Genomic DNA, 19,227 nt, shown 5'->3' with positions numbered 1-19,227 from the left:
AAGAATGAGTGAGGCCTAGTACAAGTAGATTCGCCAGCTTTGGGAAAAAAGGAAGATCAACTGCAAAAAGAGGTAGAAGTTCACTTGCTACTGCTCTTTGTTTTTTCTCTTTATCAATTATCTGATCCATTCTGATTTTCCACTTATGAAAAGATGGTGTAGAAAATGGTATAGTCTAATTATATCCTTGTGATGAATTATTTCTGCCACCTAAATGAGTTAGGTAAGGCTTTTTCATAATTTGCATTTCTTAATCAACCTAAGTCTCTGTATCAGTCTTCTGAGTAGCATATGAACTGGCTAACTAATTTTGCTATACTCCATGTGACCTTCTGAAACAAGATAAAGAAAGGAAATCAATAGTAAGTGTACAAAGTTCTTTATCTTTTTTTCTATTAGCTTAAAGAAAATTGAATTTTCTTAGACAATAAAATGAGAGGCAATAACTGTGAAAAGATACATAATGTAAGATTGAGAGGTATAACAAATATTCCCAGCTAAGCTAACGTATTAACTTTTGTGTGTATGAGTTTATCTTCTTACCCAAACCCTTGGAATTTATAATTCCAAAATGACCCACTTTGACATATATTTAATACTAGATATCATTCCACATACTTAATTACCATTCTCAAGCCATTTCTATTGAGTAACACTTTTACATTAGGCTGTTTAATGAAGTATGGTACATTTTTCACGTTTGATTATATGTTAGTAGCTCTGGTAACATAGTGCCTAAGGCACTTGACTGCTAACCAGAAGGCTGGCGGTTCAAACCCACCAGCCACTCATCGGAAGGAAGGGTGGGCAGTTACTTCCATAGTGATACTGCCTCGGAAACCCAAGGAGGGGTCACTATGAGTCAGGGCCAACTTGACAGCACACAACAACAACGATTATATCTCATAGAGAGCATAAACATTTAGAAAAAAGTTCAGTATTTAACACCAAAGGAGGAAGCTGAGTTCTAAATTGCATTGTCTTTTTTTTTTTTTTTTTTAATTATGATTTGGGTGAAAATTTACAGAGCAAATTCACTTTCCAGTAATTCACATACACTTTGTCTCAAGGCATTGACTACAGTTAACTACAATGCAACAGCTCCCCTTCCACTTCCTCCCAATAGTTACTTCTTCCCTGTGTCCATCCTTCCATGCACTCCTGCCCCCTGAGCCAACTCCCTGTGTGTAATCAGCCCTTCTTTCTCTCAGCTGGCAAACTAATTTTGGATTGTTCTCTCCAAGGAGTGTATCTATCTGAGGTAAATGTTAAAATCATATGCCTGTCTTTCGTTTGGCTGGAAGCCACAGGTGAGGGTTCAGTTACAGACCTGAAGGGCAGCTAGGGGCCATAGTCTCAGTGGTTGCACCAGGCTCTATTAGACCAGCAAACCTGATCCCCCCCCCTTTTTTTTTCCCAAATGATTTTGAGTTTTGTTCCACTTTTTTCTCACTCTCTATCCAGGGTCTCCTACGCAGATCCCCCTCTGAGTGGTTGACAGTAGTAGCTGGGCACCATCTAGTTCTTCTGGTCTCATAGTCATATAGGCTGCAGATCACATGGTGTACCAGTCACTAGAACTAATTATTTCCATGAATCTTTGATATTCTTCATTCTTCTTTGCTCTGGATGAGGAGAGACCCATCATTGTATTTAGATGGATGCTTGCAAGCTTTTAAGGTCCCAGTTGCTACTCACCAAAGTAGGAGGTGGAACAATGTTTTGTGTAGTATGTCATGGAAGTTGAGCTTGATGTCCCCTGCGACCATGGTCCCAATCCCACAAGTTCAACTACTCAGTCCCTTTGGGTAGCTGGCTGTGACCAAGAAGTGGCTACAACCTTGTCCCTTGTCAGCTGAACTACACACCTGGAAATTCAGATGATATAAATACACTGATAGGACAATTGTCTGCCAACCCTATACATGGTCTTGGTACACTCCCTGCTTCATAGACATACCTAATAGTTCAGCCTCTCCACCTATCTATCCATCCATATACCCATGTTTTCCTTCACTGACAATGCAATAATGTATGTGCAAAAGTTTCATCTTTGTTGTCTGTACTGCACATGTACCTCTCTATGTCTTTCTCTTCCTCAATGCCACCATATTGGTCACTCACATTTGGTATATTGCCCTTCTCTTCACCCAAATCAATACATATCTCTATCTATCTAACAGCAGTCTTTCCCCTCCCCTCCCACCCCTGCTAACCAACAAAGAAAATTTCCTTCCATAGATAAAACATTTCCTTGACTTTTACAGTAACAGACTAATACAATATTTGTTTTTCTGTAATTGACTTATTTTACTCAGCATAATATCTTCCAAGTTCATCCACGTTATGTGGTGTTTTGCAGATTCTAGGTTATTCTTTAGGGTTGCATAGTATTCCATTGTGTGTATGTACCATAATTTGGTTATTCATTCCTCAGTTCATGGACACCTAGGTTGTTTCCATCTTTTGGCTATTGTAAATAGTGCTACAATGAACATGGGTGTGCATATGTCTGTTCTTGTCATGGCTCTCACTTCTTTAGAATATATACCTAGTAATGGAATGGCTGGGCCAAATGGTATTTCTAATTCCAACTTTTTAAGGAATCGCCATACTGCTTTCCACAGTGGTTGTACCATTTTACAGTCCCACCAGCAGTGTATGAGAGTCCCAATCTCTCTACATCCTCACCAGCATTTGTTATTTTCTGTCTTCTTGAACTTTGCTTCTAGTGCTGGAACAAGGTGGTATCTCATTGTTGTTTTGATTTGCATCTCTCTAATAGCTAATGATCGTGAGCATTTCTTCATATGTTTGTTGGCCACTTGAATATCCTCCTTGGTGAAGTGTCTATTCATGTCTTCAGCCCATTTTTAATTGGATTATTTATCTTTTTGTTATTGAGGTGTTGAAGTTTTCTATAAATTGTAGAGATAAGTCCCTTGTCAGATATGTCATTGCCAAATATTTTTTCCCAATCTGTAGGTTCTCCTTTGACTCTTTTGCAGAAGTCTTTGGAAGCACATAAACATTTAATTTTTAGAAGATCCCAATCATCTGGTTTCTCTTCTGCTGTTTGTGCATTTTGAGTTATGTTTGATAGTCTATTTATGCCATATATTAGGGCCCCTAAATTTGCCACTAGTTTTTCCTTGAGGAAATCCAGTTTTAGGTTTCACATTTAAGTCTTTGATCCATCTGGAGTTCGTTTTTGTGTATGGTGTGAGGTACAGATCTTGTTTCATTTTTCTGCAAATGGATCTCCAGTTTTGCCAGCACCATTTATGAAATAAACATTCTCTTCCCCATTGAATGGATTTTGGCCCTTTGTCAAAGATCAGCTGACCATAGTTCGATGGATCTATTTCTGGGTTCTCAATTCTATTCCATTGATCTATGAATCATTGTACAAAAACCAGGCAGTTTTGACTACTGTGATTGTATAGTAGGTTTTGAGATCTGGCTGTGTGAGACCTCCTACTTTGTTCTTCTTCAGTAGTGCTTTGCTTATCTGAGGTCTCTTTCCTTTCCATATAAAGTTAGTGATTGGTTTTTCCATATACTTAAAAGATATTAATGGGATCTGGATTGGGATTGCATTGAATATATAGATCACCTCGGGTAGAACTGAGATTTTCACAAATGTTTAATCTTCCTATCCATGAGCATGCTATGTTCTTCCATTTATGTAGATCTCTTATGGTTTCTTGATGTAATTTTTTATAGTTTTCTTTGTACAGGTCTTTTGTGTTCCTGGTAAGATTTTTTCCCAAGTATTTTATTTTTTTGGTAGCTATTGTAAATGGTATTGAATTCCTTATTTCATTTTCAGCAATTCCTTTGCTGGTGTAGAAGAACCCAACTGATTTTTGAATGTGGATCTTATATCCTATGACAATGCTAAATCTCTCAATTAGTTCCAGTAGATTTTTGATTGAGTCTCTTGGGTTTTCTAGGTATAGGATCATATCATCAGCAAATAGGGGTAGTTTGACTTCTTCCTTACCAATTTGGATGATTTTAATTTTCCTTTCTTGCCTTATGGCCCTGGCTAGGACTTCCAGTACAATGGTGACTAGAAGTAGTGATAGAGGGCATCCTTGTCTGATTCCTGTTCACAAGAGGAATCAGTCTCTCTCCATTGAGTATAATGTTGACTGTTGGTTTTGCATGAATGCATTGACTTTTAAAACAGGAAAAACTATCTAGAGCCATTCTCTTTAAAACAAAAGTAGCTGAGGCCCCCACTATGGCATTCAATCTCTTTGCCAACATCACAGTTTTACTTCATCAAATTCATTAATTTGCTGAATTGCTCAGGTAATTAATCTGATTAATCTGTCTAACTGAGCAATACAGAATTGTATCATCTTGTTTTGGGACCAGAAATGTTAGATGATATCACTTTAGTAGCTTTGTAAAAATCATTCAACCTTTCTGGGTTTTATTCCCATTATCATAGATATTGGAACTATAGTGGGCAATTCCTTTTATACCCTCTGGTTACAAAGTTTTATGGTTATTGAATATGAAACTTGAGAAACTACTCATTTTCCAGAATTCCTCGCTAACAATTCAGCAGTTCCACTCTGCTTCTTATATGACTGATGGTAAACTTTGGTTCATGTGGTTCAGGGAATACCTTCACTTTTTTGATATTCACTGGTTCCAAATGTAAGAAGAATTGTAAATTGCAGTTAGGGGAAAGAATAGCATAGAGTGCAAAGGGAGAGCTTTATTTCTGTTACAGAAATGAAGCTCTCCCTTTGCACTCTATGCTATTTGCACAGTGTCACACCTACAACATTGGGCTGCTTACTATAAAATTCAAGTGGTAAAGGGAGAATAGGACAAATGTGTGGTCTCTTCTTTTAATTTATTTTTCTCTGCCAGTCAAATAGGAGCTCTGGTGGTGTAGTCAGTTAAATTGGGGTGAAAATGTTAAGTAGCAAAGAGTGGGCATGAATAAGAGCAAATATTTAAGGAAAGTCTTTTTGAAATTTTGGGAATTTGAGCTTTTTAAATGAAAACAGAAACGAAGAGGAATTGATACAAATTTCAGTGGCCAGTCATGATAAAATTGAAGTAAGCACAAAAATATTTTCATTGGTTGACATCATGACAATGAAACTAAAAGTCAAAGGATAAAACTAATGAAGATATGAAAGTTGTTTTAATTGAATGAAGTAATAACAATTATCCTAAGTATTAACTTTTCATTAAAGGTGTCAGAAGAAAAGAAGAAGATCAGCAGTACTGAATCTCAGAACACGAATGATCTTCCTGCTAATGATGATGATGATGGATTAATTCCAAAAAGAAAGAGCAGAAACACTGATATGCGGCAATCTCTTATTAAGGAGAAGGCAGGTTCTGATAGGTACGCCTGTACAAATACTTAACAGTAGGTGGTGTTCTTTTCCTATAAACTTTATTCCTACTTGGGCTAATAAATATGGTAAACAAATTTTATAGGTTTCCTGGAGTTATTTAACCTTGCCTGTTAATCCGTAGGGAGCTCAGGTAGCGTATTGCTTAAGGCTCTTGACTGCTAACCAGAAGGCTGGTGGTTCAAACACACCAGCCACTCCTCGGAAGGAAGGTAGGGCAATCTACTTCCGTAGTGATACTGCCTCGGAAACCCAAAGAAGGGTCACTATGAGGCGGGTCTGACTTGATGGCACTTAACAACAACAACCCCAACATTAATCAGTAAAATGCAGAGTAATATAATTGTAAATAATTTTTACAATCATATTTTATGAAAATAAAGTATTAACAACCCCACATTGACAAATGTGAGGAAAAAATACTTTTTTTATGTATTGTTACTATATAACATTGGTAAATGCTTATTTGCAGATAATTTAGTAGTAAACAAAATTGTAAATGTGTCATTTCTTTAAGCCAACAGCTTTACTTGAGGAAGTAGATCCTGCAGAATAATATGCACTTGTATAAACGTGCACTTGCGTAAATACACATGCACATGTGTATTAGAGCTATTTATTATATATATAATATTTAAAGAGCCCTGGTGGCACAGTGGTTTAGTGCTCAACTGCTCAATTAAAGGTTGATAGTTTGAAGCCACCAGCCATTCCACGGGAGTGAGATGTGGCGGTTTGCTTCTGTATGTATTACAGCCTTGGAAACCCTGTGGGGCAGTTATACTGTATCCTATGATGTCGCTATCAGTTGGAATCAATTAAATTGTAATGGTTTTGGTTTTGAATATACAATATATATATAACACATGACATCTATTATATATGTTAAAGGTCTATATTACCCATATATGTTAAGAATATTCATCTAAATATGTTACACATATGTGTTGTTGTTACATGCCATTGACTCATCTCTGTTTCACAGCCCCCCTACGTATAACAGAACAAAACACTGCCTAGTCTTGTGCCAGCCTCATGATCCTTGCTATACCTGAGCCAATCGTTGCAGCCACTATGTTGCACCCACTGTGTCAATCCATCTCATGGAGGGCCTTTCCCTTTTTTGTTGACCTTCCACTTTACCAAGCACAATATCCTTCTCCAGAGAGTGGTCCTTTCTGACAACATGAGCTAAGTAGGTAAGATGAAGTTTGGCCATTCTCGCTTGCAAGGAGCATTCTGGCTGCACTTCTTCTAGGACAGATTTGTTCATTCTTTTGGCAGTCCATGGTATGTTCAGTATATTTTGTCAATGCCACAACTCAAAAGCATCAACTCTTCTCCAGTCTTTCTTATTCATTGCCCAGCTCTCGTGCATATGAGACAAATGAAAATACCGTGGCTTGTGTCAGGCGCACGTTAGTCTCCAGGAGATATCTTTGGTCTGCAGGACTTGAATGAGGTCTTTTGCAGCAGATTTTCCCAGTGCAATAAGTTGTCTGATGTCTTGAATGCTGCTACCTTTGGTGTTGATTTTGCAACCAAGTAATATGAAATATTTGACAATTTCAATCTTTTGTCCATTTATCATGATGCTGTTTATTGGTCCAGTTGTGAGAACTTTTGTTTTCTTTATGTTGAGGTGCAATCCATATTGCAGACTGATGTCTTTAATCTTCATCAGTAAGTGCATCCAGTTATCCTTACTTTCGGCAAGCAAAAAGTTGTGTCATCTATATATCACAGCTTGTGAATGAGTCTTCCTTTAATCCTGATGCCACTTTCTTCTTCATATAGCCCAGCTTCTTGGATCGTTTGCTCAGCATATGGATTGAATAAGTGTGGTGAAAGGATACAACCCTGATGCACTCTCTTCCTGATTTTTAAGCCATGCAGTATCCCCTTGTTCTATGTGAACAACAGCCTCCTGGTCTATGTACAGGTTCCTCATGAGAACAATTAAGTGTTCTGGAATTCCCATTTTTCTAATTGTTATCCACAATTTGTTATGATCCACAAAATCGAATGCTTTTCCATAGTTGTTCTGGTTAGCTAGTGCCACCCTGACAGGAATATACCACAAATGTGATGGCCCTAACAACAGGAGTTTATTCTCTTACAGTTTGGAGGCTTTAAGAATGAGTTCAAAGTGCCAGGCTCTAGGGGCTGGGTGAAAGCCCTTCAGCCTTGGGCTTAGCTCTGCCTCCTCCTCCTGACCCACTGGTGCTAGAGGCTTTTCTTCACTCAGACAGCTGCTGACAGCTGAGGCTGACAATCCCAAGGTTGACAAGTAAAAAGACACAGTCCCGATGTTACCAAACCACATGGCCAGCCATTCATTGAAGACCATTGAAAGTCCCAAGGTTGGCAGAGCATGGCAGGCTGCTGAACAATGACACAGTTACATGCAGGGTCCAAGCATGCCATAAGCTAGAGACCATTTGCAAGGCTTCTGCTTATATATAGGAAGCAGACCGCAGCCCAAAGGCAGCTACTCAACTGCTCACAGTACATTCCATCATGGAGTTGATTACCAGTCAGTACGTTCCACCATGGAGTTGATTATCAGTTTCATCATGGGCAATACTACATCCAGCTGCCCAGCCACTCAACCAGGCCCAGCCAAGTTGACACACAAACTTAACTATCACAATAGTCAATAAAACACAAGTAAACATCTGTCTGGTATTCTTTCCTTTTAGCCAAGATCAATCTGACATCAGCAATGATATCCTCCATTCCACATCCTCTTCTGAATCGAGCTTGCATTTCTGGAAGTTCTCCGTCAATATGCTGTTGCAACCATTTTTAAATTATCTTCAGCAAGACTTTAGTTGTGTGTGATATTAATGACATTGTTCAATAATTTCCACATTCTGTGGGATCACCTCTCTTTGGAATGGGTACAAATATGGATCTTTTCCAGTCAGTTGGCCAGGTAGCTATCTTCCAAATTTCTTGGCATGGAAGAGTGAGTGCCTCTAGCATGGCATCCATTTGTTGAAACATCTCAGTGGGTGTTCAATCAATTCCTGGAGCTTTGTTCTTCGCCAATTCCTTCAGTTTAACTTCAGTTTCTTCCTTTAATACCATTGGTTCTTGATCATATGCCAACTCCTAAAATGCATGAACATCAACCAATTCTTTTTGGCACCATGACTCTGTGCATTCCTTTCATCTTTTTTTTGATGTTTCCTACATCATTCAATAGTTTGCCCATAGAATCTTTCAACATTGAAACTCAAGGTTTGAATTTTTGAATTTTTTTTTTTTTTTTCAGTTCTTTCACTTGAGAAATGCTAAGCATGTTCTTCCCTTTTGGTTTTCTAACTCCAGGTCTTTGGACATTTCATTATAATAATTGATTTGTGTTCTCAGGCTGCACTTTGGAACCTTCTGTTCAGCTCTTTTATCTCGTCATTTCTTCCAGTTGTTTTAGCTACTCTCCATTCATTGGCAAGTTTCAAGTCTCTTCTCATATCCATTTTGGTCTTTTCTTCCTTTCTTGTCTTTCTAATGGCTGATTATTTCTTCATGGCTGGCATTCTTGATGTCATCCCACAATTCCTCTGTTTTTTGGTAATTGGTGTTCAGTGCATCAAATCTATTCTTTAGATGGTTTCTAAATTCGGGAAGGATAGAATCAAGGTCATATTTTGGCTCTCTTGGAATTATTTTAGTTGTCTTCAGCTTTAACTTGAACTTGCATATGGCCATTTGATGGTCTGTTCCACAGTCAGCTTCTGGCTGTATTTTGGCTGAAGATACTGAGTTTCTCCATCACCTCTTTCCATAGATGTAGTCAATCTGATTCCTTGGTACTCCATCTGGCAAAGTCCACGTGTATAGCTGCCATTTGTATTGGTGAAAAAATGTATTTGCAATGAATAAGTCGTTGGTCTTGCAAAATTATGTTATGCAATCTCCAGCATTTTTTCTATCACCAAGGCCATATTTTCCAACTACTGGTGATTCTTCTTTGTTTCAACTTTTGCTTCACAATCACCTTTGATTATCAACACATGTTAATTGCATGTTTGGTCGATTTCAGACTGCAGAGGTTGGGAAAAAAACCTTCAATTTCCTCATCTTTGGATTTGGTGCTTGGTGCCTAAATTTGAATACTAGTAGTATTAACTGGTCTTCCTGATAGGTGTATGGATATTATCTTTTTACCTACAGCATTGTACTTCAGGATCATTCTTTGTGATGATGAATGCCATGCCATCCCTCTTCAATTTGTCTTTCCCAGCATAGTAGAGCATATGTTTGTCTGATTCAAAATGGCCAAAACCAGTCCATTTCAGCTCACTAATGCTTAGGATATCAATCTTTATGCATTACATTTCATTTTGACAGCTTCCAATTTTCCTACATTCATACTTCATACATTCCATATTCTGATTATTAATGGATGTTTGAAGCTATTTCTTCCCATTTTAAATCATGCCACATCAGCAGATGGAGGTCCCAAAAGCTTTACTCCATCCACACCGTTAAGTTTGGCTCTACTCTGAGGAGGCAGTTCTTCCCTAGTCATATTTAGAGTGCCTTCTGACCTGAAGGGCTCTTCTTTTGGCACTGTATCTGACAGGGTCTCAGGGCTATTCACAAAGTTTTCCAGTAATAGAGTGGACAGTGTTTCACTGCTATTCATAATATTTTCACTTGTTAATTCTTTGGGAAGTAGATGGCCCTTTCCTTCTTCTGTGTCTGTCTTAGTCTGGAAGCTCTGCTGAAACCTGTCTACAAAGGGTGACCTGCTTGTATTTCAAATACCTGCAGCATAACCTCCAGCTTCCCAGCAACACGCAAACAACCACAGTATGATAAATTGACAGACAAGTGGTGGTACACATATATAGGTTAAGGATACTTACTATAGCATTGTCATATCCAAAAGTTGGAGATAGTCTTAAAAATACCCACAATAAGGAAATAAAATGCCACATAATAGTTAAATTACATAAACTAATGTATTATGTAGCCATTTTTAAAATGTTGTAGATTTACACTGAGCTAATTACTAATTAACATATAGTTAAATATATTTGAATAATTTTACTTTATAACATGTCTTAAATGGCTCCTACTGATATGCCAAAACTAAACTCACTGTTTTCAAGTCAATTTCAAATTGTAGCAACCCCTATTGTGTTTCCAACATGGTAAATCTTTATGGAAGTGGATTGCCTCACACCTTGGTCCTGTTACAACATAAGTAAGATTGTGTCATTTCTCTTGCAAAACTTGTTGTCTCCCATTTAACTCAGAGTGCACATCAATGTCCTTCCTGAGACCTCCAAGGCTTTACATGATCTGGCCAGTTATCTGACTTGAACTTCTGTTATTCTATCCTGTTTATTCTGCTGTAGTCACACTGAACTTAGCACTATTCCCTAAGCATTTCAGACATTTTCCTGCCTCAGGACCTCTGTACTTGTTCTTCCTTTTATCTGGAATGTTTTTCCCCCACATATCCTCAGACTTTGTTTCCTCCATTCCTAAAGTTCTTTACTTCAAAGCTACTTTCTCAGCAAGGCCTTCTCTAGCCTTCCTAATAGTTTAACTACCCCTCCCCTTATAATTATATAAATTTATTTTCCCTGCTTAAATTTTCTCCTCTAACATGATGTGTATTTTGCTTACTTTTATTTTTATATTTATGTACCTGGTGGCACAGTGATTAAGTCCTCAGCTGCTAACCAGAAGTTCCACATTTTGAAGCTTCCAACTACTCTGTAGGAGAAATATGTGACAGTCTGCTCCTGCAAAGATTTATAGTCTTGGAAGTCCTCTTAGTCAGTTCTACTCTGTCCTATGTTGCTATGAGTTGGAAATGATTGGAGGGCAGTGGTTTTGATTATTGCTTGCTCTTTGGGCTTACCTCATCCTCCTGGGTATGATGTGTGTCTGTTTATTGCCATATCCTCAGTGCTTAGCAAAAGACCTAGCAATTTTTATACATAAATATTTATTGATTGAATGAATGGAGTTTAAATTGTGTGTGTTTTTTAAGCATTGGAGTAATTCTCACTCAAAGAAACAAAGAGTTTTCCATATATAGAAAATCCCAAAGCATCATTAGCCATCAGAGATGTAAATCAAAACCATACTGAGATACCATTTGACTCCCTTTAGGAGGGCTAAGAATTAAAAAAAAAAAAAAAGAAAGAAAGAAAGAAAAGAAAAAAGGAAAGAGAGAGAGAATAATAGATGCTGGTGAGGTTGTAAGAAAAAGAAACCTTCTAGAACTAATACAGGAATTTAGCAAGGTTGCAGACGATAGCTTTAACAAAAATCGTTTAGGTTTCTATATACCAGCAATGAGAAATCTGAATGGGAAATTAAGGAAATATTTTTATTTATAGTAGTATCTAAGAGACTAAAATACCTAGGAATAAATCTAACTAGGGACATAAGGACTCACATAATGACAATTATAAATCACTGTTGAAAGAGATTAAAAGATTTTCAATAAATGGAAAGAAGTTCTCTGTTCATGGTTTGAAAGAATTAATGGTGATAACAAGTCAATACTCTCCAAAGCAATCTATAGATTCAGTGGCATCCCTGTCAAAATTACAACAGCCTTCTTTACAGAAATAGAAACAAAATTCTCCAGTTTATACGGAATGGTATGAGGTCCCAAATAGCTGAAGCAATGTTGAAATGAAAAACAAAGTAAGAGGATTCACACTTCCAGATTTTAAAACATACTATACAGTAATCAAAATCGCCTGATACTTGTGTAACCATAGACACATAGGTCAATGGAATAGAATTAAGAGTCCAGAATAAATCCACATATCGCTGGTCAACTGATTTTTAACCAGGGTGCTAAGTCCATTCAGTGGGAAAATAGAGTCTCTTCAACAAATAGTGCTAGGAAAAGTACATTTCCACATGTAGAATAATGAAGCAGAAAACATGCCTCACACCATATACAAAAATAAATTGAAAGTGGAATAATCACCTTAGTTACCTAGTTCTGATAAAAGAAATACCACAAGTTGGTAGCTTTAATAAACAAATTTATTCTCTCACAATTTAGGAGGTTGGAAGTCTAAATTCAGTTTAGCAGCTCTAGGGGAAGGTTGGAAAACAGCTACCTGGCCAACTGACTGGAGGAGACCCATATTTGTATGCATTCCAAAGAAAGTTGATCCCACACAATGTCAAAGTTATCAAACAATATCATTAATATTGCACTCAAGTAAAATTTTACTGAAGATAATTCAAAAACGGTCACAGCAGTATATTGACAGAGAACTTCCAGAGGTGCAAGCTGAATTCAGAAGAGGACGTGGAACAAGGGATATCATAACTGCTGTCAGATGGATCCTGGCTCAAAGCAAAGAATACCAGAGAGATGTTTACTTGTGTTTTATTGGCTAATCAAAAGCATTTGATTGTGATTTGATCATAACAAATTGTGGATGACATTGAGAAGAATGCGAGTTCCAGAGCACTTGACTGTGCTCATGAGAAACCTGGACATTGACCAGGAGGCTGTTGTTCGAACAGAACAAGGGGACACTAGTTTAAAATCAAGAAGGGAGCATGTCAGGGATGTATCCTTTCCCCATACTTACTCAATCTGTATACCAAGCAAATAATCCAAGAAGTGGACTATATGAAGAAGAACGTGGCATCAGGATTGGAGGAAGAATCATTAACAACCTATGATATGCTGATGACATAACTTTGCTTGCTGAAACTGGGGATGACTTGAGGCACTTAGTGATGATGATTGAAGAACACAGTCTGCAGTACGGATTATTGTTGTGGTTATGTGCCGTCAAGTCAGACCCGACTCATAGCGAACCCTCCTTGGGTTTCCAAGGTAGTATCACTACAGAAGTAGATTGCCCAACCTTCTTTCTGAGGAGTGGCTGGGGGTTTCAACCACCAGCCTTCTGGTTAGCAGTCAAATGCCTTAGGCACTGTGCTACCAGAGCTCCTGCAGTATGGATTACATCTTAATATAAAGAAGACAAAAATCCTCACAACTGGATCAATAAGCAGCATCACGATAAATGGAGAAAACATTGAGGTTGTTAAAGAATTCATGTTGCTTGATTCTACAATCAATGCCAATGGAAATAGCAGTCAGGACATTAGACAATGTACAGCACTGGGCAAGTTGGCTGCATGGGACCTCTTTCAAGTGCTGAGGAGCAAGGATGTCTCCTTGAGGACTAAGGTGCTCCTGACACAAGCCATGATATTTTCAATCATCTCGTATGCATTTGAGAGCTGGACAGTGAATAAGGAAGACCGAAGAAGAATTAATGCTTTTGAGTTGTGGTGCTGGCAAAGAATGCTGAAAGTACCGTAGACTGCTGAAAGAACTAACAGATCTGTCCTGGAGGAAATACATCTGGAATGCTCCTTGGAAGCAGGAATGGACAGACTTCGTTTCACCACTTTGGTCATGTTGTCAGAAGGGACCATTCCCTGAAGAAGGATGTCATGCTTGGTAAGGTGGAGGGTCGATGAAAGAGGGGAGGGCCCTCAATGAGATCAATTGACAGGCTGCGACGATGGGCTCAAGTATAGCAAGGATCATGGAGCTGGCGCAGAACTGGGCAGTGTTTTGTTCTGCTGTGCATAGGGTCACTGTGAGTCAGATATGACTCGACAGCACCTAACAACAACAACAACAGGGGAAGGTTTTCTCTCTGTGTTGGCACTTGATGAGAATCTTTGTCTCATTCCCATATCTGTGGGCCCATTGTTCCTTGGAGAGCTCCATGTGTCTTGATAGCAGTCTTCATCTGGGTCTAGGACTTTCTCAGCACAAAGGCGTTTGGTCCGAAGGACAGATTCCCCACCTGGCACTTTTTTCTTGACGGTAGTCAGGTCCCTTCCTCTCTGCTTGCTTCTCTGTCCTTTTCTCTCTTGTAAGGTAAAAATGATGCACGCCACACCCCTGGGAAACTGCTCTTCTATAGCACATCAGGACCATGACCTGAGTAAGGATATTGCATCCCACCCTAATCATCTAACAAGTGATTGGATGATCACATCATGGGGAATGATTACATCATTACATACCTGCCAGGTCACTGTAAATCCTGGCCCAAACAAGTTGATGTATGTTTTTTGGGAACACAGTTCAGTCCATGACAGGACTTAAATGTGCCAAATGAAACCATAAAATTCTTAGAAGAAAAACTAGGGGCAACACTGTCAGGCCTAACTTTCAAGAATGGATTATCTACTGTAGTAGCAAAAGCACAAACAGCAAAAGACCAAATATATAAATGGGACCTCATAAATATTTAAAACTTTTGTTCATCAACACCTTATCAAAAATGTGAAAAAAACAAACTACTAAGAGAATATCTTCAGAAACTGTATATCTGAGAAGAATCTAATAACCAAAATGTGTTTGTTTTTGTGTTGTTGAGTTGTAGGAGTTATTTGTTGTCTTTATATTAAATTTTTATTGGATAGATGGTTTACAAATATTTTTACTCTATAGTTTATTTTTCATGTTGTGGATAATTTCTTTTGATACAGAAGCATTTTATTTGGATGAAGTCTAATTTATCTATTTTTCTTTTTGCTTTGGAGAATGGTTCAAAACTTGAAGAATGTAACCTATGCCACTAAATGGCACATGTAGAAACTGTTGTATTGGTGTATGTTTTGCTGTGTTTATTCTCAGCAACACAAAAAAATAAATAAAATTGTGTGTTAAAAGCTTGACTTGGGTCCATTCTGACAGTTTGACCTGGCCATTACCATTATTTATATTATACACACACAGATGTATACACAAGCCACTCCTCAGAAGGAAGGTTGGGCAGTCATCTTCCATAGAGATACCACCTCAGAAACCCAATGAGGGGTCTCTATGAGTCGGATCTGAGTCCACAGCAGTGTGTTGCATTGCATTAGATACAGATAGAGAATGGTGCACAAAACATCAAAAGATGATAGAAGGAATACACGGAGTTACTGTACCAAAAAGAATTGGTTGATATTCATCCATTTCAGGAGGTGGCATATGATTAACAACCAATGTTACCGAAGGAAGAAGTCAAAGGTGCACTGAAGGAATTGACAAAAAACAAGGCTCCAGGAACTGATGAAATATCTATTGAGATGTTTGAACAAACAGATGCTTCGCTGGAGGCACTCACTCTTCTATGACAAGAAATTTGGAAGACAGCTACCTGACCAAATGACTGGAAGAGAGCCATGTTTGTACTCGTTCCAAACAAAGGTGATCCTACAGAAATTATCAAACAATATCATTAATATCACATGCAAGTAAAATCTTGCTGAAGATAATTCAAAACTGGTTGCAGCAGCATATTGACAGAGAATGTCCAGAAATGCAAGCTGGATTCAGAAGAGGACATGGAATGAGAGATATCATTGCTGATGTCAGATAGCTCTTGGGGGAAAGCAGCAAATACCAGAAAGATGTTTACTTGTGTTTTATTGACTATGCAAAAGCATTTGATTGTGTGCATCATAACAAATTATGGATAACATTGAGAAGAATGAGAATTCCAGAACACTTAATTGTGGAAAGTACACAGACAAGGAGGCTGTCATTCACACAAAACAAGGGGATACTTCATGATTTAAGATCAGGAAGGAAATGTGTCAGGGTTGTATCCTTTCACCATACTTATTCAGTCTGTATGCTGAACAAATAATCTGAGAAACTGGACGATGTGAAGAAGAATGTGGCATCAGTATTGAAGGAAGACTCATTAACAACCTATGATATGCAGACGACACAACTTTGTTTGCTGAAAGTGAGGGTTACTTGAATCACTTACTGATGAAGATGAAAGACTTCAATCTGCATTGTCGATTACATCTCATCATAAAGAAAATGAAAATCCTCACCACTGGACCAGTAAGCAGCATCACAATAAATGGAGAAAAGATTGAAATTGTTAAAGATTTCATATTACTTTGTTTCACAATTAACAACAATGGAAGCAGTAGCCAAGACATCAGATGACATATTGCATTGGGAAAATCTGCCACCAAAGACCTCTATAAAGTGCTGAAGAGCATAAATGTCTCTTTGAAGATAAGGTGCGCCTAACCCAAGCCATCGTATTTTCAGTCATCTTATGAGCCTGTAAGAGCTGGACAATGAATAAAAACGATCAAAGAAGAGTTGATGCTTTTGAGTTGTGGTGTTGGGGAAGAATACTGAAAGTACCATGGACTGCCAGAAGAACAAACAAATCTGTCCCGGAGAAAGTACAGCCAGAATACTCCCTGGAAGCGAGAATGGCCAGACTTCATTTGACCTACTTTTGTCATCTTGTCAGAAGGCACCATTCCTGGGTAGAAGGATATCATGCTTGGTAAAGTGGAGGGTCAATGAAAAAGGGGAAGGTCCTCAACAACATAGATTGACACAGTGGCTTCAATGATGGGTTCAGGTATAGCAAGTATTGTGAGCCTAGTACAGGACTGGGCAATATTTCGTTCTATTGTACATAGGGTTGCTATGAGTAGCAGCTGACTTATCGGCACCTAACAATAACAACAAGTATATATATGTGTGTGTATATCTACATACATATATATGTATATAATATGTATATGTAAATATACATATATATACACATAGAGAGGGAGAGCTGTGATGGTGTAGTGGTTCAGATACTTGGAGGTAACCAAAGGTCAGTGGTTCAAACTCAACACCCGCTCTGCAGAGACAAGACAGGACAGCCTGCATCCATAAAGATTTACAGCCTTGGAAAACCAATAGAGGTTTCTATGAGTCAGAAACAACTCAAGGGCAGTGAGTTTATATGTGTGTATGTTTTGTTCTTATGTGTACATATATTTGGTGTATATATATGTATTTGATTCTCTGTAATAAGGTACTTCCTCTCTAGTGGTATTTTTCTATTTAGGGAGGAAAGCTCAGTGTTGCAGTAACTAACCATTTTTTAATTGTAAAATATCTGTAAGAAATCCTTCATTTTAGTCAATTTTAAGTGTATAATTCAGTAGTAGTGAATTCAAAAGGAGCCTTGTGGTGAGTGGTTAAGCACTTGGCTGCTAACTGAAAAGGTGGCTGTTCAAACCCATCTGTTGCACTGCAGGAGAATGATGTGGCAGTCTGATTCCAGAAAGATTACATGCTTGGAAACACTATGGGGCAGTTCTAGGCTGTCCAGAAGGATCACTTTGAGTTGGAATTGACTTTATGCCTATTGTTGTTGTTGTTGTTATGTGCCGTGGAATCAGATCTGACTCATAGTGACCCCTCCTTGGGTTTCCAAGGCGGTATCACCATGGAAGTAGATTGCCTAACCTTCCTTCTGAGGAGTGGCTGGTAGGTTTGAAACGCCAGCCTTCTGGTTAGCAGTCAAGTGCCTTAGGCTCTACACTACCAGAACTCCTGACTCTATGACTAGGATGTTTGAATTATATTCACAATGTGTGTAACCATGACTAAATCATTTCATCAACCCAAACAGAAACTATGTTCCCATTGTTATGTGGACTGAATTATGTGTATTGTAAATACTCACCTCTATGCCTGTCCACTATCATATGTATCTACTGTCTACTGTCTACTGTCATATGGTCTACTATGTCAGGAATGAAATATTGAAGAGAGATGGAGTCCCATTCATTGTCAAAACAGAACATTTGAAGATCCACCCTGCAATACAGTGCCATCAGTGATAATAACCACATGCCTACAAGGAAGACAAGTTAATACTTCCATTATTAAAATGTATACACCAACCATTAAAGCCAAAGATGAGGAAATTGAAGATTTTTGCCAACTTCTGCAGCCTGAAACTGATGAAATATGCAATCAAGATGTATTAATTGTTACTAGTAATAATTAATATGGAGTATGAAAGTTGGAAACAGAGGAATCATTGGTAGTTGGAAAGTAGTGGCCTTGGCAATAAAAATAACTCCAGAGATCACAGGGTAGAATTTTACAAGAGCAGTGACTTAATCATTGCAAATACTTTTTTCAACAACATAAATGGCAGCTATCCATATGGACCTTGCTAGATGGAATACACACAAATCAAATCAACTATATATGTGAAAAGAGGCAATGGAGAAGCTCAATTCGACCAGTCAAAACAAGGCCAAGAGCTGACTGTGGACCAGCCCAGCAATTGCTCATATGCAACTTCACGTTGAAACTGAAGAGAAGTAAAACAAGTTGACAAGAGCCAAAATATGATCTTGAGGAGTTCCGGCAAGATGGCGGGCTAGGCAGAAAGACCGCACAGACCCTCTTCAACAAAGAAAAGAGAAACCAATTAACACACACACACAGAAGATAATCCTGGACCCTTAAGCCTTGAATGGAAGGATATAGAAGTAGACTAAATCCCAACTAGCAGAAGAATTAGCATGAAAATACCAAAAAAGGAGACATATGGAGTTGCGGTCTGGCAGCGATCCTGAGCAATCCTGATGGCACAGATAGCTTGGAGATTCCCGAGTGATGGTAGGACTTAAGAATTAACCTAAAACTCAGCCCTGCTAGCCAGGGACTGCACAGAGAACTGCTCTAGTGGCTGGGGAATAAACGGAGAAGGTGAAGAAAAAGATGGGCTGAGCTGTGGACTTTTGCCGGTCTGGAGGACACTGCCATTTTGAATGTTAAAAAGCGGATTGACTATTTTGGATATTTAAAGAGTCAGTGTTTTCACAGATTCCTGGGGCTTAAGAACACATTCTGCTTTCCAGCAACCCCAAGAACCTTCTGGACCTGCAAGACTGAAAAGTTAACAAAGATCTAAATACAACAATGCCACGATGCCTCAGAGACAACAGACCATCACAGTCCACACAAAGAAGCAGG

General features: G+C 38.4%; 1 pseudogene; it reads left to right on the top strand.

The window, feature by feature from the left end:
• The window catches only part of LOC103206476, a 166,367-nt pseudogene that overhangs the window by 23,578 nt on the left and 123,562 nt on the right, over positions 1 to 19,227 (top strand).

Source organism: Orycteropus afer, unplaced genomic scaffold, assembly GCF_000298275.1.
Source record: "Orycteropus afer afer isolate SDZICR_OR568_19922 unplaced genomic scaffold, OryAfe1.0 scaffold00319, whole genome shotgun sequence".
In the NCBI taxonomy this organism is placed as follows: domain Eukaryota; kingdom Metazoa; phylum Chordata; class Mammalia; order Tubulidentata; family Orycteropodidae; genus Orycteropus; species Orycteropus afer.
The sequence above is the reverse complement of the archived record's forward strand: the minus strand, read 5'-3'. Positions and strand labels throughout refer to the sequence as shown.